The 25,890-nt window shown below is 42.8% G+C and overlaps 1 protein-coding gene across 4 annotated transcripts in view; it reads left to right on the top strand.

The window, feature by feature from the left end:
* The window catches only part of PPM1L (protein phosphatase, Mg2+/Mn2+ dependent 1L), a 260,464-nt gene that overhangs the window by 7,368 nt on the left and 227,206 nt on the right, over positions 1 to 25,890 (top strand). Inside the window, exon 1 of one of the 4 annotated variants that reach the window (XM_061637210.1) lies at positions 12,920 to 13,108. The exons of the other annotated variants lie outside the window; for them this stretch is intronic. The gene's annotated coding sequence lies outside the window, so the exon portion shown is untranslated. Of the gene's footprint in view, positions 1 to 12,919; positions 13,109 to 25,890 lie in introns of those variants that run through there. 4 annotated transcript variants of the gene reach the window in all.

The following is a 25,890-nucleotide window of genomic DNA, read 5'->3' as shown; positions in this document are numbered from 1 at the left end:
CATTCTCAGAAGAACAAACTGTCTGCTCTTTCTAGGTGGTGCAGACATAAGTGGTTTTCCTGTCTCTGGTTCCCACCCACAAAAAGAAACAAATGTGTGAAGTGTGTGCATAAAAGCAAAAAAGTGGTGTTATCGGAGCATGAAATTCCTGCTACATGTGGCTGACATTTTAAATCCTTGAATTTGTATAAGAATTACCTTTATCAATGTAAACTTTCTTTATCTGAAGAGTCTTGGAAAGAAACAGTACAATGGATTCTTTTATAAAGAGGAAAATATTTTTGGTTTACTTTTTGTTCAATGAATTTTCTGAATGCCTGAATAGAAAACTATATAAAATGAGACTTAAGAACTATGCAAGTTGTGTGCCCTAATATACACTTCTAACACTATTTTTGTACAGTCTTTGAAGTGGCTACTCTGCTGTATTTTTTTCTTGCTTCAAAGGACATGTAAATGACAGTGCTGGTTTCTGATTTATTTGTGTAAAGATTTGTTTGGAAAGACAAACTTGCTCTGTTTGTGTGCGTGCGTGCGTGTGTGTAAAGCTTTGAAGCTGGAAGTGCCTTCATCACTTCTGCCTTGCTTATTAGTCTAGCTTGTTCAGTTTTAAGCCCAGGAGACAGAGTGTCACCAACCAATTAAGAGTAGCTGGTGGCTCTTATTTTTTAAATATAGTGTCAGTGGAGAGATGGAAAATAGAAATCTGCCTTACATCAAGCCAGACTATTGGTCTAACTAGCTCAGTATTATCTACACTGACTGGCAGGGGTTTCAGACCAGGGATATTCCCAACCCTACCTGGAGATGCTGGGGATTGAACCTGGAACCTTCAGCATGCAAAGCAGATGCTCTTCCACTCACCTTGACCTATGGCCCTTCTCTAAGGAAGGATCCTTCCTCCTCTTACATAAGAGTGTTCATGTGCTCCAATGATATACCTGTCAAAGCCCCTCTTCTGCACTCTTGTGCTCCAGTGTTAACATGTCTCAATTGCTGCTGCACCCATCAGCCCGCCCTCACCCCCATCTACCTACCTGATCTCTTCTGAATACATGTTAAAGGTACCAAGGAAATATATTCTACTGCATCTGGTTGCCATTAATCAGAGTCCACGGGGTTCTGGGGCCACTTAATTTCATACAAGTGGCAAGGAGAGAAAAATGAGGGGAAAGGAGACGGCAGGAAAGAGAGTGGACACCCACCTTTGGCTCTGATCCCAGCCACTTTTGACTGTGACTCCTCCCACTGCTGGTGTGTGGCTCCTGGCAGATTACCCATGAGGGAATGTGGCGCTTGACAGGAAAAAAAGGTTGCCCAATCCTGCCATAAGTATTGATTCAGTGACTTTCCTTTTCAGCACATTTTTCAGTAATGAAATTGTTGTGTGTGAATGATGAATCTTGTGGTGTGCTACTATATTTTTATTCTGACTGCTCCAAGAATATATGGGCTTGAACTGCAAATTATTCATCTAGTTCAGTGAGCCCGCCTAGAGTTAGGTTCTTGGGTGGTATTTCTTATTTGTATAGATGTTAGCAGAGATTGTCAATGGTCTGAGGTGCGTGTGTACTAGTGTGTGCGTTTACCTAAGTGGCAGGCGTTTACCCTGCATTGAGATCACTGAGACTTAAGATTTAGTAAAATAAGAAAAGCTACTTTATTTATCAAAATACATAGTAGATAGGAAAGGCATACCTAATTCTAACTAAGTTGGAGGCACAACGCCCAGGTTTGGGAGTTGCCCTCATGGCTCAGGAGGAAGAGAGAAGAGACAAAGGTGTCTCCTCTCTCTCAGACAGTCGAAGAAGAGAAGAGAGTTCCCTTAGCATATCAGTCTAACGACGGAAGGAAGTCAGTCAGAGCATCACAGGTAAAGGTAGTCAAGCCTAGCCATCTGGAGGACCCAAACTCTATCTCCCTTCTGGAACATAAAAGAACAAAACAGGAGTTGCTCTTGCCCCCTTTCCAACGGTATTCATCTAGCTTCTCACACTAACAAAATGACTTCAGCTAGTGCAAGGGGACTTCCCCCTCTCCTCTGCCAGTGAGTGCCCTATACCATTCCCAAATCTGCTCTGGAGGTTTGGGAAACCCCCAGAACAGGTTTAGGGGGTGTTGGGGGTGAGGAGAGGGAAAGAGTGTTACATTGTGCGAGGAAAAATCCTTGTGCTACTGGAAAGTACAGGCTAGCACTAAGTTGAATACAATGCTTTGAACAGATTCTTCCCTCCCCTTAAATACTATGAGGCAAATTTATTTTGACTCCTGAGTTTCAATAGCAGTTTTGTGAGATGGCATTGGGAAGGGTCAGCATTTCAAAGAACAAAGTAAATCTACTGGGTAAGTACAAGTTCTTTGAGTTAGCCTAGCTAGTTCTTGAATCCTGGCCACACAGAGAGAAATGTGTATATTTTAAACTTGCTCATTTGTCACGGTGTTAAATGTGATGCCTGGTGTGAAAAGAAAACATACACATGCAGGACCCCCCCAAGCCATTATCATGCTACAAAGGTCCATGCACCTACCTTTATAGAGTTGGTATACCAGTGTGGTATGGGTCATGAATCCTTGGTATGCCAGTACAGCACGTGTAGGTGCCAACAGCCCAGTTTAGACATAATACTGGCTACACTAAGCTCCATGTGGGTAAGCAGCTATCGTTGTTGCTTGTCTCAACATGCCTGGCTTTCAAGACTGACCACCTGATTTGAATGAGACGTAGTTGTGACCTGTCTATTGGATAGCTAGATTTTAACATCATTGCTTTTAGATTTTAATGTTATTGTATTGATGTGTCATTTTGTGCTATTTTGCTTATTTTGTACGTCGCCCAGAGTGACTGGTTAGCCAGCCAGATGGGCGACTAAGAAATCCAATAAATAAATAGTAACCTAAGGTCACAGCATTAACATGCTGCTGCATCTTGGGGCAGAACTGTAGCTCCATGGTGGAGTATCTGTTTTGCGTGCAGAAGGTCCCAGGTTCAATCCCCAGCATGTCCAGGTAGGGCTGGCAATGCCCTCTGCCTGAAACCCTGGAGAGCCACTGCCAGTCAGTGCAAACAGTTCTGAGCTAGTGGCATCTGACTCGGTATAAGGCAGCCTCCTATGTTCCATATAGGGCTCTCATAAAGGAGGAATGGCAGGGCTGCATAAAAAATCTACCAATGCTAGACTGCCCTCCCCTACACGTACCGGAAAATAATGAGAGGTTGAACTGTCCTCCCTTCCAAGCTCGCCTTCTAGCTCTGGATGGCATGAACAACTTCTTTTTGTTGTTGGGGAAAAGTCCTGGATAGCTGAAGACAACATGTAAACCCCACGCTGGGAGCAGGTATGGGGAATCATTTACGTTGGTTGAGCTCAGTTGAAAGGAGACGACAGCAGCGAGGAAAAAGCACAACAGCCATGTTTTTGAATGAAGCTCGAGAAGAAGCAAAGTAGTAGTTCTTTCAAAGAGAAGTTAGCGTTCAAGTAAGTAGGTTGGGCGTGCAGAAGGTGTGACCCACCAAGCTTAATGAAGCCCACGTTGGCCAGCATTTGGCCTGGCTCCAACACTGTTATCTTTCCGGCGCCAGGTCAAGACTTTCCTCTTCTCCCAGGCATTTTTGTATGTGTTTTTAAATTGTTTTTGTGTTTTAAAATTTGTATATTTGTTTTTATTGTTTTTAATAGCTGTAAACTGCCCAGAGAGCTTCGGCTATGGGGCGGCATATAAATGTAATAAATAAATAAATAAATTTGCCCCCAATGGAGAGTGGGCAGATTAGGTTGCAATGACTGGGAGAAGGAGTTCGGCTGCTATGTAGTTCCCACACTGAAAACCTGAAATGCTTTGGTTTCTGCCTGTTAAACTTTTAAATATGCAATCAAACCTCAATTTCAAACAAGATTTCATGGACGTTAGCGATGCTTCCCATTTATAGAACTTTTCTCCAGTCTTTGATGGGAAAGGCTTCCATTGCATTAGGCCTGGAGTAAATATTTATGCCGTTAATACTATGCTTACATAGAAAATCTCAAATCTTGGTTGCTAACATCTTAGACTAGGGGCCAAAAAGCAAACATGGATCACTTGAACTGATGAACCACATGCTTAAAGGCTGAATTATAAATCAGAATCTGAGTGCGCCCTCCAGTAGTGTAAATCAGACCCTGTTTTAGGACTTTTAAAAGACCAGTGCTTGCACTTAGACAGCATCCTAACTTGACGTACATCTGTAAGATTGTAGGAAGTATTACATGTTATTCTGAAATCCTGTATCTACCTCTGCAGAGCCATGGAAATGTTAGAGTTCGTAGATAACGGGAGCAGCTAGGAAGTGGGATGGTCAACAGTGTAGCAGCTTGGAACTACATAGGTATTTGCTTCCATGTGGCGCTATGTATCACAAAATGATCAGGAAGGGAGGATGGATGTAGCCCTTTATGCTGCCAGTCAAGAGCTGGGAGCACTGTGATGCCCCTGTAAACGTTGTACAGTAATTATGGTAAGTGTTGGTTTTGTAGGGTAATTGTGGTAAGTAGAATGAGGGGGGGGAGTACATGGGTTGGAATGTTGAGGAATGCTGAGTTGTGATTGGCTGAGTGTCTGGGTGATTGAAGGTATAAATGGGGGAATGACAGTTGGAGGTTGGTTGGTTGTTGGTTCTGGGGTGTGAAGGTGGATTTGTGTTTAGGCAGGTAGTGAGGCAGGTTTTAGGACTAAGATATATAAAGAGAAAACTATTATATGTAACCACACGCATGTTGGCTGAATGTAAAGTGATATTGTTTATTCCTTGTGTTAATAAATAAATAGGTTTGGTTTAACAACATGCCTGATCCTTGGCTGGGGTATTCCAGACCAGAAGGGTGGGCAGAGCAAATACCAAAGCTGGGAACAGTATCAGTGGTGGCAGCGGTGAAGGGGTAGTGTAACAGCAGCAGGTATCCAAAGCAACCCAGGGCTGTAATCCTTAAAGGCAGAAAGATACAGGAGGTTGTGGCCTGTCAGTACACCCAGACACTACGTAGCAATCTGTGGAGGAGACTAAGGCAGGGCAGTATTGCATTTGTCAGGTGGTGGTGCCTAGTAGTGGGATCGTGAGAGACCTGTGCTGGGGCCAGTGTGAGAGATCCGTTACGAGACCAGCTGGGGTCTGACAAGCACCTGCTCTGTTTTGCCTAGACTCACGTTTGCAAACATCTATGCAGACATGACAGAAGGGCAAGTGCCTGCGTGAGCCCATGGGGGAGAAAAAGGGCAGAGCAGAATGATATCCAGTGATTTCTGTAGGGTTCCATCAGTGCGTAAGCAGCTCTTCCCTTTGTATTTGCCACACTTTTCACGGGCTCATGCAGGCACTTCTCCTTTTAGGCATCTGTCTATCAAACCTCGTTCTAGGCAAAGCAGAGTAGGTGCTACAAGGATCTTGAGATTGTTCCGGATGATTGCTGATTATATGGTGATTATGTGGAGGCAGAAGCGGATGCGATTGCAGGCTGCTGAATTGTGGTCTATGCATTTTTAAAAATTTATACACTATTCTGTTCAGTAGGGCAGAAGCCTACAAAAAAGAAAGTTATGAGCAATTTCTTTTTCAAATAAAAAGGTAAGAGAATGCAGTACAAAATGCAGAAACATGGAAGTCCTCTTGATAACATGTGATGCGTGTCTATTTCAATCTTGGGCAAACTAGTTTTTATAGCAGTTCAGGTGGCACTTGACAAAAGCTAAAGCCTAAATCCCAGAAGTGCAGGCAGTGCTGCAGGTTTGTGTGGCTGTTATAGATATGTATTAAACCAGGTGTTGAGATCCTTTGGCTTTCCAGATGTTTCTGAACTACAGCTCCCATCAACCCCAGCAAGCATGGCCAGTGACCATGTGTTAAAACTATTGACCCTGGTATCACTGATATAATGTACGATTGCTCATTCCTACCCTGCTGCCTGCCCTTATGAACTGCTTTTTTTTAAAAAACATTGTCTTTTACTATGACCTGGGAGACCAGGGTTCGAATCCCCACACAGCCATGAAGCTCACTGGGTGACCTTGGGCCAGTCACTGCCTCTCAGCCTCAGAGGAAGGCAATGGTAAACCCCTTCTGAATACTGCTTACCATGAAAAGCCTATTCAGAGTGTTGCAATAAGTCGGAATCGACTTGAAGGCAGTCCAAAGAATATAGTAGCTTTATTGTATGAGCAGACATGTAGCTTGTTGTACTCCGGGGTGGCTAGCCAATGTCCCTCCAAGGGACATTGGACTGGAGTTCTTTCAGCCCCAGCCACCATGGAGGGGTTTACAAGTTAGCCACCCCTGCTTTTATTGGCTTTTGGATGCCAGGACAGGAAAGCCATCTCTCACATGGCCTTCAGTTTGAGCAGGCATAGCCAATGTTGTGCCGTCCAGATGTTGCTGGACTACAATTCCCATCATCCCTGACCCATTGTCCATGTTGGCTGAGGCTGATGGGAGTTGTAGTCCAGCAGCATTTGGAGGGTACCATGTTAGCTACTTCTGCACAACCACCAGGTATCTCCAGTGAAACAGAACTCTCCACTCTACATTTGTACTGTTACTGGACTACCATGAGAGGACTGAGACTGGTGTTCTGACGTTACCAGAATTGCTCCAGTTTCTATAGCTATATGTAATACAGCTGTACAAAGTGCTGAGAAAGCCTGATAGATTTTACAATGAAGGGGTCCAGGCAAGGTCTTCTGAACATATTGCAAAGGAGGGAATATCTTTTATGTTTACAGGCCTTATCTTGCCAACTTGATTGATTGATTGATGATTGACTGAATATAGTTTGTTTTAATTAAAACTTGTAAGCTACTCTGAGGGCCTTACTTGGGGCAGAAGCAGCAGTTATAAATTATAAGTGTATACTGTATTTTGGGGGCACACATTACTATCACATTTCTATGCCATGTGGCAGAGTGTATGCTTTGCATGCAGAAGACCACAGTTTCCGTATCCAAATCTCATGTTACCTGTGCTGGGAAAGCCCTCTATCTGAGAACTTATGGTCAGAGAAATGTTGGGTTAGGATTTTTTTTCTCCTTCTCTCTGTCATGGCCCAGAGGTTGGACTCCTCTACTTCAAGGGATGAGCCTCGGGATTCAGAGTAGAAGAGAGAATTGCCCCCAGCCCAGAAGCATCTAGCCTACTGGAAGGACTTTCACAAAAAGAGCCCATGGAGCCAGTACTCCTCCACCTGAGGACATCACATTGCTCTCCTCTGATTTGGAAGATTCTGTCTGTGAAGCTTCAGTGCAGCTAGAGTTTCCTCTGCTCTATTGGGCTAAATGACTGCTGGAGAAAGTGCACCCCTTTAAAAGAAGAGGCACCTCTCAGTGAAAGCAGAGCTTGCTACTGAGACAGAGCTCCAGCTTCCTATATAAGGCTCGGTCTGAGAGTAACTAGCGCTGAAGCAACATTTGAGCTCTATTTTCGTGCAGTATTCTGCCTGAGGCCTGTATGGAACTGTCCAGGGTGCCTTCAACTTTCCTTGTCTCTGCTTCTCATCAGAACATTCTTGTAATATGAGAACTTTTGATAATTCAGTAAGACTGATGGGCGAGATTCAAAAGGAAGTCCTTTACATGGCACATATTGATTGAAATAATGTGCTATTATTATTAGTCACAATCATAACCATAATTTAAATTTATATTCATCCCAAAGGAGCTGAAGATGTAGTGATGGCTACTTGTTAAAAGGAAACTAGACATATTACTAGAGGAGAATATCAGTGATATTAGTCTTGGTGGCTATATGCAACCCCAGCTTCAGTAGTGGTGTCAGTTGCTGAGGAGTAACAATGGGAGATAATGTTTGCTACATGTGGGCTTCCTGGAGGCATCTGGTTGTCTGGTGTGGTAAAGAGGATGCTGGACTAGATGGATCTTTGGTTTGACTGATCAGAAGATCTTCTCAATGGAATGATCTAGATTTGGTATCAGTTTCATAATTTCAGTTTCATAAAATAATTCTTGCATTTTTTTAAAAGGAGATGCTTCTCATGATTCTAAGAAGCATCTTGGTTGTCCAACAACAACAACAAAAGGATAGTCACTAGGCAACTTATTTATTTATTAAATTTATATCCTGCCCTTCCTTCCAGAAGGAGCTCAGGGTGACTTGGGGTTGGGTGTGGGTTTTTTGTACGCCTGAGGTAGCACAGCACATTTTAGTAACAGGAGCTTAGGGTATGGATTGTTATGCAAGCCATAAAATATTCTCATTGAAAATGCATTGTTTCACTGAAAATTCATTCCCAGAAGACAGCTCAGGGATATAGAGAGTGGCTAGGTGGGACAAATCTGTCACCTTTGAGTAGTGAGGCTCAAGGCTGATTGGATGATGGAATAAAATGGGGCGGAGAGGTGTGGGGGATGCATCATTCTTGGGGAGAACTTTTAATGAACTTTAGCAAGAGAGCTAGGTGGTAGCATGGAGCACCCATCATAACCGTTGATGCTACAAATTGATTATGATGCTGAAACATTGCTGGCTCTCATCATCTCCGACCTTGTCTGATTCACAGCTGTGTGAGCAGCTGATGCTCTCCAGCCAGACAATCAAAGTACGTGTTTTAACTGCTAAGCCAATGCACAATTATCCTCTGCACATCATACAGGAAACCTCAAGGCTCCTTGGGAGAAATGCACATTTATTTTCATTTATTCCAGTGCTACATTTTTTTCATCCTTTGCACATTTTCAAGTCGTCATTAATATTGGCAAATACTTTCTTTCCTAACACCTCCCATGTGTGTGTGTGTGTGGTAATTGCCTTTGGGGGTAAACATTAATTACATTATGCTTCCATTTTTAATAGCAGGAACTGTCATGAAGACTGGATTCTTTCAGCCAATAAAATTTCCTCCAGTAAATCTTTTACTTTTTTCCATTCCCTGGCAGTTATAAAACTGCTGCAGGGCACCCAGCGTTTCTTCTGATAAGGGAAGTGCTTGGCCCACAACGTATTTCTCTGAACTGCTGCAGCTCTTGCATTAAGGGGGAAGAAAACAGTATTTTGCTATGTGCAGGTTGTCCGGCTAGATGGCTTAAATTTGAAGTGGCTCAAATCTGATTCCTGCTTCCCCTCCAATACATTCCTGAGGTAGCGACTTGGTCTTAAAATATTAATGAAGGGCTCTTTGTATTGGTGACAAAAGCCTGCACGTAAAATATGAGTCTTGGAACACACCTGAGCTGAACATGGGTTAGAGACGACTGAGCCACCTTCCTGTGCTCATTAAAAAAAAATGCAAACCTCAACATCTGAAAGTTGAATGCAACAAACTCCTGTTTGCAAATGTATTCCACAAAGCTGCACTTGTTAGGGAGATGTAATTGGGTGAAGCTTCCTGCTGAATGTACGCTCTGTGGGAGAGCCAGATATGCCTCTGTGTAATGAGTGAACGGGTTTTCTGTGTCATGACACAAATATGGGAATTGGCTCCCATATTATTTATTAAAGGTATTTTTATATCCTTCAGTCATATTTCCTGTATGGTTTGCAGCTGGGACGCTGCTGAAAATGGCTCCAAAGTAGGGGTAGGGAAGCTTTATGCAGCCCAGGGACTGCATTGTCTTCTGGGAAACCTCCTGCCACATAACAGTAGTGGGCATGGTCAGAAGCCAAAGCGAACAAGGCAATCAATGTAACTGTTACCCTTGTACAGTAGGCTAGATTCTTCGCATGCTCACCCCTCTCTGTTCTCCATCTAGACGAGCAAGAGGCATTCTCGGAATGCAAGGAAACATTTCAATCAGGCAGAAATGCTCGGGATGTGAAGCAGAGCTAGTGAGGGGTGTGGCCTGGGGAAAGTTCAGAGGGCCAGATGGAGAGGCCTGGAGGGCTGTGCACACACACCACCTGAGGTTCTCCATCTCTGCTCTACACGATGGTGTTTCTTCTGCATGGGCCAAAACACTTGAAAGAGGGTGAATTCATGGATCATCTTATCTATATGGCTACTGTGTGCAGATTCTCTAAAAGAGCAGGGTGATGAACACATTTCCCTTTGTTACCATAACATTCAAACTGGGCTGTATTTCTGTTGTATCTGTATCTTGGATGGAAATTTGAAGGCCTAGGAAAAGAAATGTGGGGGAGGGGTAACCCCCCCATTATCTTTTCTGTTTTTTCCATTTCTCTCCCCCCCCCTTTTCCATTTTTTTTCTTCCCAGGTCTTCACACCTACAATTCTGCAAGTCCCTGACCTCACAATTCCATCCCTGAATTTAAAAAAGGGGACAGATGGATGTAGTAAGGGGTACAAGGCACCAAAGGCAGCAGGCCCATCCCTTAGAACAGCTGCAGTAGTATTGATTTTTTTGTCCTAAATTAACATTTGGCCAGACAGATAAATGTACTATTTTTTAAAATCCCTGTTGAAGTTTGTGCTTAAAAGGGAGATTGAGAGTCAAGGAACCTTTAGGTTAGATTCCATAAAATTGTCAGAAATATGGCTTAGCTGCCTCTGTCCTTATTTTGACCATAAAACATATGCTGAAGAACTTACTAGCTCTGTGTTTCTCCTTGTTAAAAGGCTTTTGTTGTTGTTGGAGGCACGAGAGTGGCAAGTTTGCATGTACCAGGCTGCCTCTTTGCTTGCAGCCATGCTATGCCTGTATTTCTGCTGCTAATATCTTTGCGCAGCTTTTGCTCTGAAGCAGCCCACAGAATCCCTTCTCCTGCTTTTTTCAGAGCTGTCTAATTTGAAGGATTTTGCAGTTGCTTCCTACAGCTGACGGATGGGGTTGCTGGCGTGGGCCGGTGTGCATCCTGACTTGGGACTGAGCGTGATTTTTTTTCCCCTGTCCATCTGCCACTTATGCAGCGCCAGCATGCTGTGAAAGCATCATTTTGTCTTTTGTAAGCAAACCGGGGAGTGCCTAAGCTTATAAGGATTTGTTTGCGTGGAGTCAGATCGTTGGTCTGCCTGGCTCAGGGTTTTTCTTCTCTAACTGGGATTATGTTGCGATTGAGCTGTAGATGACTGTCAGAGGTGAGCCAGGGAGTCAGAGGCAAGGGATCAAGCCAGGAGCCTGAGGTGAGGAACACCCAGAAATGAACACAAGAGCCAGGAAGATCTTGTTGCTGAGGCAAACCTACAGCCAGCTCAAACAGGCAGCATCTTACAGCCCCTGTCTTCAAGAGGATCCAGTGGCCAGCCTGATAGGTGAACGATTTTCCATACCATATGTTGGATAGCTCACAGCAGCAGCACATAGAACTGGAAGTTTCTGGTTCTAGCTGTTCTGGCTCCTGATAAGGTACATTTCCATGGGGAAGATATATTTTTTCCCGCTTTCTTAGCTAGGAAACTGGAGATGCCAGGGAGTGAATCTGGGATGTTAAAAAAAAAAAAAAAGTCCCATTGCACACCTTACCAAAGTCTCAACTACTCCAGCATCCTGTTCTCGCCGTGGCCAGCCAGATACCTGTGGGAAGTCCACAAGCAGGACCTTCTGTATCTGTTCTATTCCCAAGTTGTGTTCCATCCTCCCCCTCCCTGCTTTGCTAGTCTTCTAGTTCTTCAGCTCCTCCAAAGGGCTGCTTCTTAAACTGCAGAGCTCTGGATTGTGATGTGGCCTGAACAGATGAAAATAAAGGCAGTCAATGAGTAACACCTTCTGTTTTGATTATGCAGTCCACAAACACAAAAATTGGGTACCTTCCTAAATAAACTGCATTTCTCAGCATGAATGAAAATTTTACTCGGGGGGGGACAGGGAAGAAAATGAAATAACATGCACAAGTTTGTGCCATTTATTTATTTAAATGCATTTCTAAACCTCTCCATATTTAAAAATCTCTAAGTGGCATACAAAAATGCAACATAAAAACAATAAAACTGTCGTAAAAACAGAGATAGAACAAAACAAAACCAGTAAAACAGTACCATAAAAGCAGGAAATCAGTAATAATGGGATTCGTTCTTATAGGTTGAGGAAAGCCTGGGCAAAAAGAAGAATGTAGGAAGCTGCCTTGTATTGAGTCAACCTGTTGGCCCATCTAGCTCAGTATTGTCTACACAGACTGGCAGCAGCTACCCAAGGTTTCAGGTGGGACATTCATAGTCAGGGAGATGTCAGGGCCTTCTACATGCAAAGCAGATGCTCCACCACTGAGCTTTGGTCTTGACAAGACATTTGAAGTGACTGATGGATGATGTTTCTCAGTTCCATGACTGCAAAGGGCTTGTTTCTTTTGTGCACTGCATGCGCAAATTGGCAGAGGCTTGTGGTGAGGCCATGTAGCTAAACTCGGGTAGGCGGCTGTTCTAGGCACATGAGCAGGGTTGAGAAGTTCATGTGCAAATGGAACATCCAAGCCCAATTTGCAGTTGTATCAAGAGGGTTGCCAAAATACTTGAAAACCAGCAAAAGAAGGTATTGTTGGCTAGTTTGGTTGGAAATCACGCTATACCAGAGGCTATGTTGTCTAACCAAATCGGCACTGTACAGGCGTTGCCACTTTCAGCTGTTGTCCAGGCTCAAATGGCTGTCTGAAGCAGCCTAGGAATAGAGCAAAGTAGTCATTAAAAAAAAAATCATATTTCCAGGAGTAATATATCACTTGGTTTTAGCTCCTATGTGATTAAAGCATTTGCAGATTAATTCTAATTTTCTTTTATAAACTGAATGATTGTCTAGCAGCAGTACAGTTTCTCTCCCTGATGAGACTATATCTGAAATGTCATCAAAGGCTGTAATCTGAGCTGCGTGCTCTCGCCCTCACTAAGTGAGAGGTCAAGAGGAGCTGATGATCCACAGACAATCCAATTGGTGTACTTGTTCTCGGCTTTCAGTGGCTCAGGTTGCAGGTGTATGTGACCTCCCTGTTCACAGACGTGGGACAGCTTGCTGTGATCATTTCAGCAAAGGACAGGAAACTTTCCAAAAGAAAGCGAAAAAGGAAGAGTGACTTGCATAGAAGGAACCCAAGCTGAGATCTCCTGTATCAATGGGCTCAAGTTACAGGAAGCCAGATTTCGGCTGAACATCAGGAAAAACTTCTAACAATGGAACCAATTACCTAGGGAGGTGGTGAGCTCTCCAACACTGGAGACATTCAAGAGGCAGCTGGACAGCCATCTGTTGGGTATGCTTTAATTTAAATTCCTGCATTGAGCAGGGGGTTGGACTCGTTGGCCTTACAGACCCCTTCCAACTCTAAGATTCAATGATTCTCTTATATAAGTGAAGGCTCAGGTGTAACACTTTAAATAGCTTTTCCCCAACCTGGTGCTCTCCAGGTGTTGTTGGGTCTACAACTCTCATCAGCCGCAGCCAGCATGACTGATGGCTCAAGGAGGATAGGAGTTGTAGTCCAAAACATCTGGAGGTCACCATGTTGGGGGTGGCTGCTTTAAATTCCATGCAGAGCAATACTAGTAGTTTGTGTGTTGGGCAGACTGTTTTGGAGACATGAGTTGCCTTCAAGAAATGAAGGCTCACCCTAACTGCCATCACAAAGTGTTGCAAGAAGGACCAATTTAGAGTGTATTGAGGGGATGGGGCTGTAGTTCAGTGGTAGAGTACATGCCTTCCATGCAGAGGTTCACAGATTCAATCCCCAGTATCTCCAAGTAGTGCTAGGAAAGATTCTTGTTGAAAACTACCAGTCAGTATAGACAGCTGAGACAGACAACTTCATATGTTCAGGTTGCCGGTACAGGTTGTTTTCTCATGTTGGGCAGCATCTTTCACCTGCAGTTTTGATGGAAATGGCGGGTGCTGTTAAGGATTCTGAGACTTGCATTAAAAACTCCATGGCATGAGGTTAGCAACGCTGGCCCTGCTATGCTCCAAGGTTGAAGCAGCCTGCTTCAGGAGGCATCATGAAGGCGGATAGATGAAAGCAGGGACTAGTGCGAGAACAAGCAGGCATGCCCTCCCTGCTGAAATACGTGAAGCCCCATCAGTACTTGCATTTTGCCAACTCTTGAACTTGAACTTCTTGATTTAATTGGGTTTTTTAAACCGTTTTAATTGTTACGCTTTTTAACTGGCTTGTTCTATGATATATTTTAATTGTGGATGATTCCAATGCTTTGATGGAATTGTAATTCTGTATGGATTTTATAATTGATTTCATACTTGTCAACTTCTTAGAAGCCATTTTGGCATGTTAAGTGGTATATGAATTGATAATAATAATGTCTGGCTCATCAACAGTTATGAAAAAGTCTTGGCTATAACAGTGCAGGATCTGTTTGAGCTGAATTTTAGGCAGGAATATGTTTTGGGCTAGCACTGGAGGCTGAGATCTAACACTGTGCAATCCTAGTACATGTGTTACTCAAAAGAAAATACAAGTATGAGTTTGCTGATGCTTTCTCTCAAGGAAGCATGAATAGGGTTGCATCATTTGCCAGCTACCAGAGATAGATCTGTGTGTAGGCCTCAGAGCCCTCTTCAGGCATTAATTAAAGGCATACGGCAGGTGTCAAGAACCTTTGGCTCACCAGATGTTGCTGAAGTACAGCTTCCATCATCTCTGCCTATTGGCCTTGCGTGCTAGGGTTGATGTAGTTCAGCAATATCTGGAGGGTTCCCTACACCTGGTATAGAGTATCGGTCCCTGCACCTGGCCGACAGCATGAAGCCTTTGAGTTTGGAGCCTAGCTTCTGTTGGCCTTTGCCTGGTCAGTGGATCATCCCTCCTGCCAGCTGCAATCCATCTTGACCTGGGAAGGGAAACACTCTTGCTCCAAGTCTGGGAATCTTTGCAGTTGCCTGTTGGAAGGTGGCATCCTTTAAAGCAGCCTTTCCCAACCTGATGCTATCCAGATGTTTTGGAGTAGAACAAAACATCTGGAAGGCACCAGTCTGGGAAAGCCTGCTTTAAACCCTTGACAGCAATCTGGGAGATGGAGTAGATTGTTTAGCTCTGGCTATTGGGGACTTTCTGCATTGGTTCCAGAGAAAGGAAAATCTGTGAGCTGATTTGTACCTTGTATTTAGCAAGGGCTCTTAGGGGCATGTATGCCAGCATTTGTAGTGGCAAATACCATAAAGTGTCACACAAGGATTGAACCCATAGTAAGGGAGCCACAGCCAATCACGTTTCCTCTTCACATTTTACAGCCTTTGCCCTTTCCAGACATGGGCATAAATGTGCACAGGAACTGCCCCGTTGCTTTCTGTAGCCCTGTACAATTTAGGCGACCGTGTATTTATTATATCTTGCCTTTTCTCCAACGAGCCTAAGATGGTGCATGTGATTCTTCTTCACTTTTCTTTAATCCTTGCAAGAACCCTGCATGGTAGGTTAGACTGAGAGATAGTGACTAACAATCTTCCCTTTTTTGGTAGCCTCAGGCAGCACCTGTCAATTTACTGCACGTCTGGTGGGCTGCCTCTGATAGCTGTCAATGCTGGGGAATGCTTTGTTTGCATTGAATACACAGTTCATTCTGTTGCATGGAACAGAATAGCTTTTGTTCTTGTGAAGCTCCACGTTGGCATTGGTACCCTGCAGAACTTTGGATGCTGCTCACTGAGAATGTAGATACAATACAGTTTACCAGTAGAAGTGGTGGCTTGGATACACGGGCTCAAGTTTTTCTGGTTTCTTTGATCAGTCACCTGTGAACTGCTACTGAATGTCCAGCTAGTTGTTTGATTGCCATGTATTTGCAGTCTGCTGGTAAGAAGTGCATAAGATTGCAGGCAAACTGTTTTGCCACTGACATGTGCTTTGAGCTGTTGTGGGCATCTCATGATTTTTAATGGTATGCTCCAGCTATATGAGCAGACAAAGTTCTAGAACCAGAAAGGTAGCAAATACAAAACTAGAGCTGGATGGTGTTAATGACTGTTGTCATGAAGTATATCACAATTTCAATAACGTAAAAGTTTTATCAGTGTCGAATCAGTTGCATGCTAATTGCAGTTCACCTTGACATTGATAACACATTTAATGTTGGTAGAGAGCCCAGCCGTCTTCTGCTGTATGAATACTTAATCATGAAAAGAGTATGAAGTTTAAATAGCAGTTAGCTACCATTTACTTAAGTAGGTCTTGCAAGAACAAACATTTGCACAATAGAATCAGGTTTCAGATGCATGAGTTTGCTTATAAAGGTCTATGTAGCAGAAGTTCCACAGCTGCCTGAGGATCTTGTGCACAACATTAAGTTTTACTCTTTGGCATTGAAGCCTATCTCTAAATCAGGGGTAATCAACGTGGCACTCTCTAGATATTATTGAGCTCCAGCTCCCTTCAGCCCCAACCATCATGGGCAGTGGTCAGGGATGATGGGAGTTGTAGTTCATCAACATGTGGTCTCCTTCTGTTATGTGGTGGCTGGAGGTAATGCATGTAGAGGTCAAAATGAATGTGCCAAGGAGTAGCTTTGGCATGCCCCTACTGTTGAGGGCAGGGGAGAGAATGATCTCAGAAGAACCACCATAAGAACATGGTACCTATATGTCATAATTTGAAGGGCTGACTTTTCCCATTCTTCTGTCTGAGAGCAACTTTCAGTAAATCATTGATGAGATGTAAAATATTAGCATATTAAGTCTGCATAATATGCAAAGCAGAAATCCTATACTGTGGGATCTTGGAGCTGGTAGCTTTAACCTGTAACTTTAGCCCTGTATATAGGTGTCAGAAGAACTCAGGAAGCACAAATTGTGTAGGGGACCAGGGCACTCGTGCTAGTCCTGGACATGCCAGGCCTTACCTCCCCACTTTCAACCATATGCTGAACGGATCTTATCTACTTCCTCCCTGACCTTCCCGCATTGAGCTGATACATCTGAATATATATTCTAAGTGGTTTCAGTGGAACATTCTTAGAATCTTCACTGCTTCAGAGAATCCTATGCCATCGAGGTGACAGGAAGAATTAATTCTACATGCAATTGGTTCAGTGTATTTAGAATCCTCTTTGAAATGTTTGTGTTCAATGCAGGCAGGATAGAGCACATGGGGACAGTTGGGATGGGAACGGTGCAAACGGCCCCACAACCATTTCCTATACACTTTGTAACCTTATGCATTAAGGGTTTATAACTCAGCAGTATACCAGTTCTGCCGCAGGCACATTTGTTGTAGATGCTAACAGCATACAGCCTTTCCATTTGACGATAACTCACCATCCACAAACCAGATATTTTTTTACTACTGAAAATGACATATGCTTTGGGTTCAACCACCAGCACCTGTTACTATTGAGAGAAGAATAAGTAAAGTTTGTGACTGATGTGTCTGTAGGAGATGGCTGCCAGTGATTCCAAATGGATTTATAATGTAACATCTATCACAAGGAAACAGGGCAAACCAAAGGAAATATCCATTTTGAGAATCGAAAGAAGTGTCCAGATTTTGATGTAACGCTACCTGTTGTGACTAGCTAACTGCTTCGATCGCTGTCATGACCACATTTTCATAGGTTTGCAGCTATGAATTCACACATGGTAGGTCTGATGCTGTCGTGACTTTCCCTACTGCATGCAAGGGAGTTCTTTTTAAAGACCATCGATATACACTCCCCCAGACCTAGATCCCCATGTAATTTCTACCCTCCCTTTCATATTCATATTTCCCCCCTGGCTTTCAGTTTTCTAAACCTTTTTATTATAATCTATACGTGCCACAAGTGTGCCTCTTCAGAGGGAATGGTAATCAAGTAATGCACCTATATATATATATAGGTATATATATATTGTCCTCAAACATTGGACACAGGAGGGTGATCTAAAATACGGCTTCCATTCTAGAAAAATCTGGTTGATAGTAGTACAGCCTGCATGTTATTAGACCTGAACTGTTAGACTCTGCATTAGCTTTCCCCAGCTTGGTGCCTTCCAGGTGATGTGGACTCCTCCCATCATCCCCACCCAGCAAGGTTAGTGGTCAGTGATGATGGCACATACGTGCCCACTCAACCACTGTGGTTTGCAGAACAGGGAGCGTTACCAGTGCCACATAATACTTGCTCCGCAATAGTAAGAAATTGTTCTTTCAGTGTGGCAACACCTACACTTTGGAAGTCCTTGCCTTGTGACATCAGGTGGACATCCTTACGGCACTCTTTGGTGCCTGCTTAAAACCTTTTTGTTTAGGCAAGACATGTAGATGTTGATGTGTTTTAATCTCTATTTTGTTTACTGTTTTTAATTCTTTTAAATGGTTTTAATTACTTTTTAAAAACTTTTTTATTGAGAATTTAAATATTTCTTGTAAACCGCTCAGCGGTTTCATTCCAGTCAAGCGGTATATATACATTTTGTTAAATTAAAACTCCAGAACATCTGGAGGCATCCATCAGATTGGAGAAAGCTGCTCTATGTGTGCATATTGTCAGGATTATTATTGTTGTTATTGTTATTTATATCCCATCCTTTCTCCCAAAGGCAGTTTGGAGGTAGACATATGGCGAGGTAAGCTACTGGCTTTGTAAGAGGTTCAGGCAGGCTGAGAGCAGTTCAGCAATGAGGGGCCTGTTGCTTACATGTCAGGCCACTTCTGTTTTTAAAGGCTCTTAGATTAAAAATGATGGCACACAGAATCGAAATAAGGCACACACACAAAAGAGCGAGCGAGCGTGCATTTTTAAAAATTTAACAAATACTTTTCTTTCCTGTTTCTGTGCAAATGCATTCATTATTAAGTAAAAAACTAGCTTTTGTGCAATGTCACACTTAATATTAAGCATGGCAAGCCTATTCAAATGCTCTTGTCCCATAATTGAACAGCAATAGTTCTTTACCTGTCTAAATCTGAGACCTCCTTTGAGGCTTGGGCTGATTAGCTCTCTTGCTGCCCTCATCCTCTCATTGGCCCTGCTTAGAACCAGGCCAGAACCAGCAGTTCGATAAGGCTAGATAGGACTTTATTGGCTCCTTGAGTCACCTGACCCTGTTTTGCTGAAAGCTGCAGTACGCCTCTTGACCATCTGCCCGTAGGAAGTCTACAACTCATTCTCGTGTATGTGATTTTGGTTTTCTCTTTTTTCATTTCTCCAGTCTTAAATTCATTTCTCCACATTTCTGCAGCAGTTTGCAATTTTTGTTTTTCAAAGATCCTCATGAAAATTCTAACGCTTTCTGGCATGTTTTTCTCCTAATAAATGCATTCTTGCATGCAGTTTAGACTAATGTACACACTTTTGCAAGCAATTTCTCCTAATATAATGCATTTTGTATGTTATGTTTACTAAGATGTTCATGTTTAGGCACATTTTCTCCTCTTATGTGCATTTTTATAAACATTGATTGGAAAACCGCATTGCAAAATTTGTATAAGTGTGAATTTTGAATGATGCCTGTGTTTCAGTTCTCATAATATTTCAGAAAGTGCAAATTAGATAGAATCTCCTTTAAATGTTAACCGAATAGAATTTCCCCCCATCCCTAGTATAGGCCAGGCCCCAATGCGATTAGGTCATTCACTTGGTCCTACTGCAAAGACACAGAAAAAATACTTCTGACTCAGGAGAAGTTGCAGAGCACAAGTCAGTGCTCTGGATGTGCATTTTTCCACTCGGGAGGCACGTGTCCAGATTGGCGACATGAAGAAAGAAAGGGCCCACCCTATTTAATCTTTATCTTAATGATTTGAGTCAAATCTGTCACTCCCCTGTCTTCCATCCTCCCACAATAGCTGATCATGCCTGCCCTCTTTTGCTGTACGCTGATGATACGGTCCTACCGTCTCTATCGAGAATAGGCCTGAAGAGATTATTCCGTGCATACATAGCCTATTGTGCAGATAACATGCTATGCATTAATTTCACTAAGACCAAAATACTAGCCTTCTCTTCTCGCTCTCCTACATCCGATTGGGTAATTAGTGGCCAGCGGATCTCCCAAGTTAAACAATATAAGTATTTGGGGATCATATTCCACTCCTCTCTATCATGGTCATTCCATATCCGTACAGCTTTGGCTTCCGCTAAGACCATGTCTAAGGCTCTCTTCCGTTTTTTTTCCCCAAAGGCGGGCAATACATTCCTGCTGCCACCAGAGTCTTTCTTGCCAAAATTGCTGCACAACTTCTCTATGGTGCCCCAATTTGGATAAAGGACTTTGGCCCCAAAATCGAAGCTGTTCTCTCCAGCTTTCTTCGCCTAATTTTTGGAGTCCCCCGTTGTGTTACAAATGCAGTACTACGGCTGGAAGCTGGTCTTCCATCCTTAGACTGCCTTTCTTGGACTCGAACTTTATGTTTTTGGTTCAAGGTGGCTCAAGCAACCCCCTCCTTTGGCTATCTCAATGCCATTCAGAAAGACTTTCGTCAGTTCATGGGCTAAAGCCATTCAGCATAAATTATCCTCTCTCGGTCTTTCTTCGGACTTCTTAGCTTTATTTGACTACTGTTCAGCCAAAAGGATCATTGTTAATCGCATAAAGGACATTGACCTCCAACGAGATGTAGCAAATGCCGCCAAAATATGTTCTCCACTTCATTTAGGCCTAAAGTTTCATTCCCCCTTCCCAGCTCACTACTTGGAGTTTTTAGATTTCCCATGCTATAGATTGGTTTTTACTAGGGCCAGATTTAATTGCCTAGCATCTGCCCTTCTTGACGGCCGCTATCGCGGGGTACCCTACGATAACCAATTCTGCCCCTGCCGTCAGAAGGCCATCGAATCTGTGTTTCATGTTTTTTTTATTTGCCCATTTTATTCTAATGAATGTACCAGGTTCTTAAACCCTATGGTTGAGAAACTGCCGGGAAGTTCAACAGCCGAGAAGCTGAAACTTCTCCTTTCAGGCACAGACAAGCTTTTAACTATTGGGGTGGCCAAATTCCTCCACGCAGTCCAACTTATACGTAAAAACCAAGTCCCATAAGTTCAGGTTGGCGCCCCCATTTTTATTTTTTATTTTTATTTCTGTATCTTGATTGACATTGTTTATTTTAATTTTGTATTGTATACCGGGTCTGTGACTGTACAATAATAAATGAATGAATGAAAGGGCAAAGTCATCCCGGGGATAACTGATTGTTACCCTTGCATGCTCTGAAAATGAAACCTTGTGGCTCTACCGTATTTGGAGAAGGATCATAACTCAGTGGTGGAGCACATGCTTTGCATGCAAAAGGTTCCAGGACCCAATCCCTGGAATTTCCTGGTAGGGCTGGGAAAGGCTTCTGTCTGACTCACAGCAACTCTTCAGGGGTTCAGTGTAGACTATCAGTGCTGAGCTAAATGGACCAATGGTCTCACTCTGCATAAGGCAGATTTCCATGTTCCTTAAAGCTTCCACTATATGAAGCATGCTAGTGGTGGGACTCTTGTGTGTCAGGCTGCTATCCAAAGCTCAGGACACAGTGCCCTAGAACTCTGGTAGATGTGATTGTGCCTTGGCTTGCTAAATTCTATGGCCTTCTCTGACCCTGGTTTATTGCTCACATCAGATTGGCTGGCCAAGTACAACCTGAGCTTTAATAAGTCATTTTATTTATTTTTCAATCAGATGAGATCCTGGCTGGTTGCCTGTGGAACAAGTTGCATCTGTGCTGTTGCTGCTGAGACTGTCTGTAGTTCTGTTAACCTTGCCTAATCTCTCCTCTTGTTCCTGGCATATCGCTCAGCCTCATCTGGACGTTGGCTTGGGTCTTGCACCTACTTGCTCCCACGCCTGGTCCTCATACCAGATCCTGCGCAGGCTCGCTGTGCCTCAGTTCTTTAGAAATAAGCTGACGGGACAGGCATAGTTTTGGGTACGTGGGTTAAAGCTATGGGGTGTCATCTGTGCCAGTCATTTTTGTGCCACACAGACACTGCTTCTGTTGCTTTGAAAACTAATATTTTTGAGGAAAGGTGCATTTTGAACAGTTATAACTTTTCTGTGGCATCCAGAAGAGAACGTTGGTCGTTTAGGGATGCCTTAACAACAGCAACTTAAAAAAAAAAATTCCTGTATCTAGAGCAGGAGTGGGGAATCTTGGGGCCGAATGTGCCCCTCCAGGCTTCTTTATCTGGCCTTTTAGGACTCTTCTTGGGTGACACCCATCACTGGCCCTGCTTTGCACCCCCAACATTCACCGACTTGAATGTATCTTTGAACTTTGCTAATACTTCTTGCTTGCCTGGATGGATGGAAGATAGAGAGGGATGTGTGAGTGTGTGTAGAAACTAGCCTCCTGTATAGGGGTTAACTTTACATACATTGTTCCCCCTCACTTTTATCTCATGCCCTGCTCACCACTGGGATATGGCCCCTGTAAGGTTGCCCAGAAGAGAACGTGACTCTCTGGCTGGAAAAGATTCCCCGCTCCCATCTAGAGAGTTGCAAAAATGGTGAGGTTTTTCAATTAACTTTCAGGATATCGTGTTCGGCTTACATTTGGAAGCTTGCATTATTGAAATGCTGAATGGAGCATTCCAGGGCTTATTGTTAATCTTTACTCATCAATTTATCCTCCTCCCTATAGGGTTCTCAAATTCGTCTCTCCCTCTGTTTTGTTTGTTGGACAGTCTGTTGCTTCAGTTTGCCCAGGATATTAATTTTAATGCATTTCTACACCTCCCTTCAGACTGCCCTCTTGTTTTACCATCAGGGACCTTCAAACTGAGTGTTTGTTTTGGCCTCCTTTCTTAGTCCAGCAAAAGCTTGTGCTGCTATAAATTGCTCCCTGAGGTGCCACAGTATCTCTTTGTGTGTTCTGCTGCTACTGATTAATACCGCTGCCCCTCAGGAATCTTTTTTTTTCTTATAGGTCGTTTCTAAGACCGGTTAGTGCCTTAGTCCTAAGGCCCCGTCTGCACTATACATTTAAAGCAGTATTATGCCACTTTCAACAGTCATCTCTTCCCCCAATAAATCCTGGGAACTGTAGTTTGTTAAGGGTTCTGAGAGTTACTAGGAGGCCCCTATCTCCCCTCAAAGAGCTCCAATTCCTGGAGTCCTCTGGGAAGAAGGACTGTTAAACAAATCAGCACTCTTAACAAACTATAGTTCCCAGCGTTCTTAGGGGGAAGCCATGACTGCTCAAAATGGTATGATACTGCTTTAAATGCATAGTGCATAAGGCCTTCAAGTAAAGATGGTTATAACATTTGGTCATCTACTTCTGGAGCATCTAGAACTGGGATGCATAAAGCTTCTTCAGCTATACAGCACTAGAGACTGTGGCTTCCTAGATACAAGTAAGATAAATTTGCTAGATTAGGTCACTCTCTAGGGCAGGGGTAGAAAACATGACGCCCTACAGATGCCCTGCCCCCCCAGCATCCTTGACCATTGTCCATGACTATGGTCCATGCTGTCTCAGGCCAATCTGGAGGGTACTGTGATGGCTATTGCTACTCTAGGCCATCAGAAAATTTTCCAATACAAACTGAAGATTTTTCCAGTGCAGATTACCCCAATTTTTCTGTAAAAACCCACATTACTGGTGTTCTGCAAGAAGGCTGGCCTTTTGACAGAAATTTTGGGGGCTAAGGGTACTATGGAGGGACATTGTAAATCAATACAGAATGGCAAAATCTGAACCAGGCCTGTAGCCAGCCTAAACATTCTGGGCAGGGCAGGGAGAACCAAAAAAGTAGGGGAGGAATTCTGTAATAAATTTAATTATTGTAAAAAAAAATAGGGGCAAAAAAATTAGGGGTACAGCCACCACCCCCGGCTACAGGCCTGATTTGAACACGTCCTTTGTTTTAAAGTTAATGGATTATATTCAACTAAGCCGCCCTACTCAGGGTAGATCCATTGAAATGAAAGAACCTAAGTTAGTCATGCCAATTAACTTTAATTAACTAGCACTGAATACCATCCACTAAATTTTATTTTTTAAATCAGAATTAGAGTTTTAAGTGCCAGGTCCCCAAGTGCTCATCTAGACCCTTGATTCTAGACTGCTTACTACGTTCCATTGTAAACAAAAAAACCATATTTGTCTAATGTAGCGTTATCCGACAAAACAATGTTTGCATTTACTCACACACACACACACACACACACACAAAACAAAATGAACAGAGAGTCCTGTACAGTTTAAACCACTTGGGAGTAATGGCAACAACATAGCAGCAGAAGTGCAGCATTCTAAATTCCTTCTTGAAAGTAGTGTAGGTGAAGAGCAGTGGCTTACTGTGGGAGGCTGTGTGGATCCAGAATTGGCCTCCACGGTCACTTATGGACCCACTGTTAAAGACCTTATCTTGGAAGACAATTTTACTCGGTCACAAGTGATCGCCAGTGAATGAATGAATGAATGGAGATGAACATAGTAATAGAACATAGGGAAAAATAGAATACAAATTGCATTATATTTGGAGAAATGGCTTTGCAAAAATGTGTATATTAGGCACAATTGTGAAATATGTTGTAAGCCACCTTGGTGTACTTCTGTGAAAAGTAGTGCTTATAAATGCTTTAATAAATAAAATAAGAATTGCATATAAACATGTGTCTATTAGGAGAAATACACTAATTTCTCCTGGTGCTGGTGAGTTTTCATGAGGACATTTTTTATAGTAAATAGCATATGGATGTGGAAATGTGGAGAACTGAATTTAAGGTGGCAACAATGAGAAATTGGGGGGGGGGAACTGAACTGGACAGTTTCGTCCATCCCTAATTAGGTTATCTTGAACTTGCATTTACTTTTTATTAAATTAGGGGTAACTGCTGGTCTGAGATACATACTTATAAATGATGTGAATCCAGATACAGAAATGATGGATAGTTTTCCACCAGGACAGAGTCATAACCCAGAAGCATTTTTTATATCTAGAAATACATTTGCTAAATATTTCATTGAAGGTTAACCTAAATGTCTGTGTGTGCCATCAGAGCTGTTCTTGCCCACAGTCTGATGTTATATCAATAGAACTGCTGCGTCATTCATTTCCATATAGTTGATGTGCTATACTTAGACTTTTGGAAGTAATCTAAAATTCATTTTCTCTTATCTATATAGATTTTCGTTGGCAAAGAGAGAAAAATGGACGTGGCATTGGAATAATCTCTTGAACCTATGCTAGGAAGGGTGCTTAGAGCTGCCCTCTGATGTGAAACTTATACATATTTTAAACCATCTCCACTGTACAACAACAACCCCATATTTATATTATTGGTTGAATAATTTGTTCCTCCAATCTCAGTCCTGCTGCGACTTTAAAGTCTTGGCCTTAGATTTTTCTGAGTGATGTTTCTCACAAGATAATTGCATGCATTACTTCTGTGTAGGAAAGTAATGTATGGGTATCATGGACACACTTCTGTTTGGCCATGTGTATATGCAGTGAGAAGCCGTGACTGGTAATGAGTTCCCTCCCAGGATGCACACAGCAAAATAAACATACATGTTTTTGGTCTGGTGCAGATATAACCCTGTAAATCCTGAAAAGCACTTAAAAGTATTATTTGTTTATTGAAAAAATGTATATGCCACCCTTTCAGGGGAAAGGCTTCCCAACGATGCTTGTAAGCACAATTAAGATAACATGAAACCATTTTAAATGCATACAAAATGATCTAGTTACAACACTAAAAACAACAGCAGTTTAAAAGTCCAGCATAATGCATTTTGTTTCAATCTGCATTTTACAAAAAAGTTTTTAAGCTTACAAATTTGGGGCCATGCATACATCCTTTGGGGGGGGAGAGGGAGATGGAGCCAGCCTTGTGAGTGTGCATACGTACCCATTCTCTTTGTATTCTGGCATGAATTCCCCTCTCCCTTCAGTAACATGAGTGTGTTTGCATTCATGTCCCACTTGTGGACTTTTCATAGGCATCTGGTTGGCCACTGTGTGTACAGAATGCGAGACTAGATGGACCTTTGGCCTGATCCACCAGCGCTCTTTTTACGTTTGCCTTAACTATATCTTACTTTACATTTACACCAATGCTAACTGTGGTTAGTGCTATACTAACCTGGGTTGGTGAAACTTCTTCAAATCCTGTCAG

The sequence above is a fragment of the Rhineura floridana genome, chromosome 7 (genome assembly GCF_030035675.1).
Source record: "Rhineura floridana isolate rRhiFlo1 chromosome 7, rRhiFlo1.hap2, whole genome shotgun sequence".
Lineage (NCBI taxonomy): Eukaryota > Metazoa > Chordata > Lepidosauria > Squamata > Rhineuridae > Rhineura > Rhineura floridana.
This window is presented reverse-complemented; position numbering and strand designations above follow the sequence as displayed.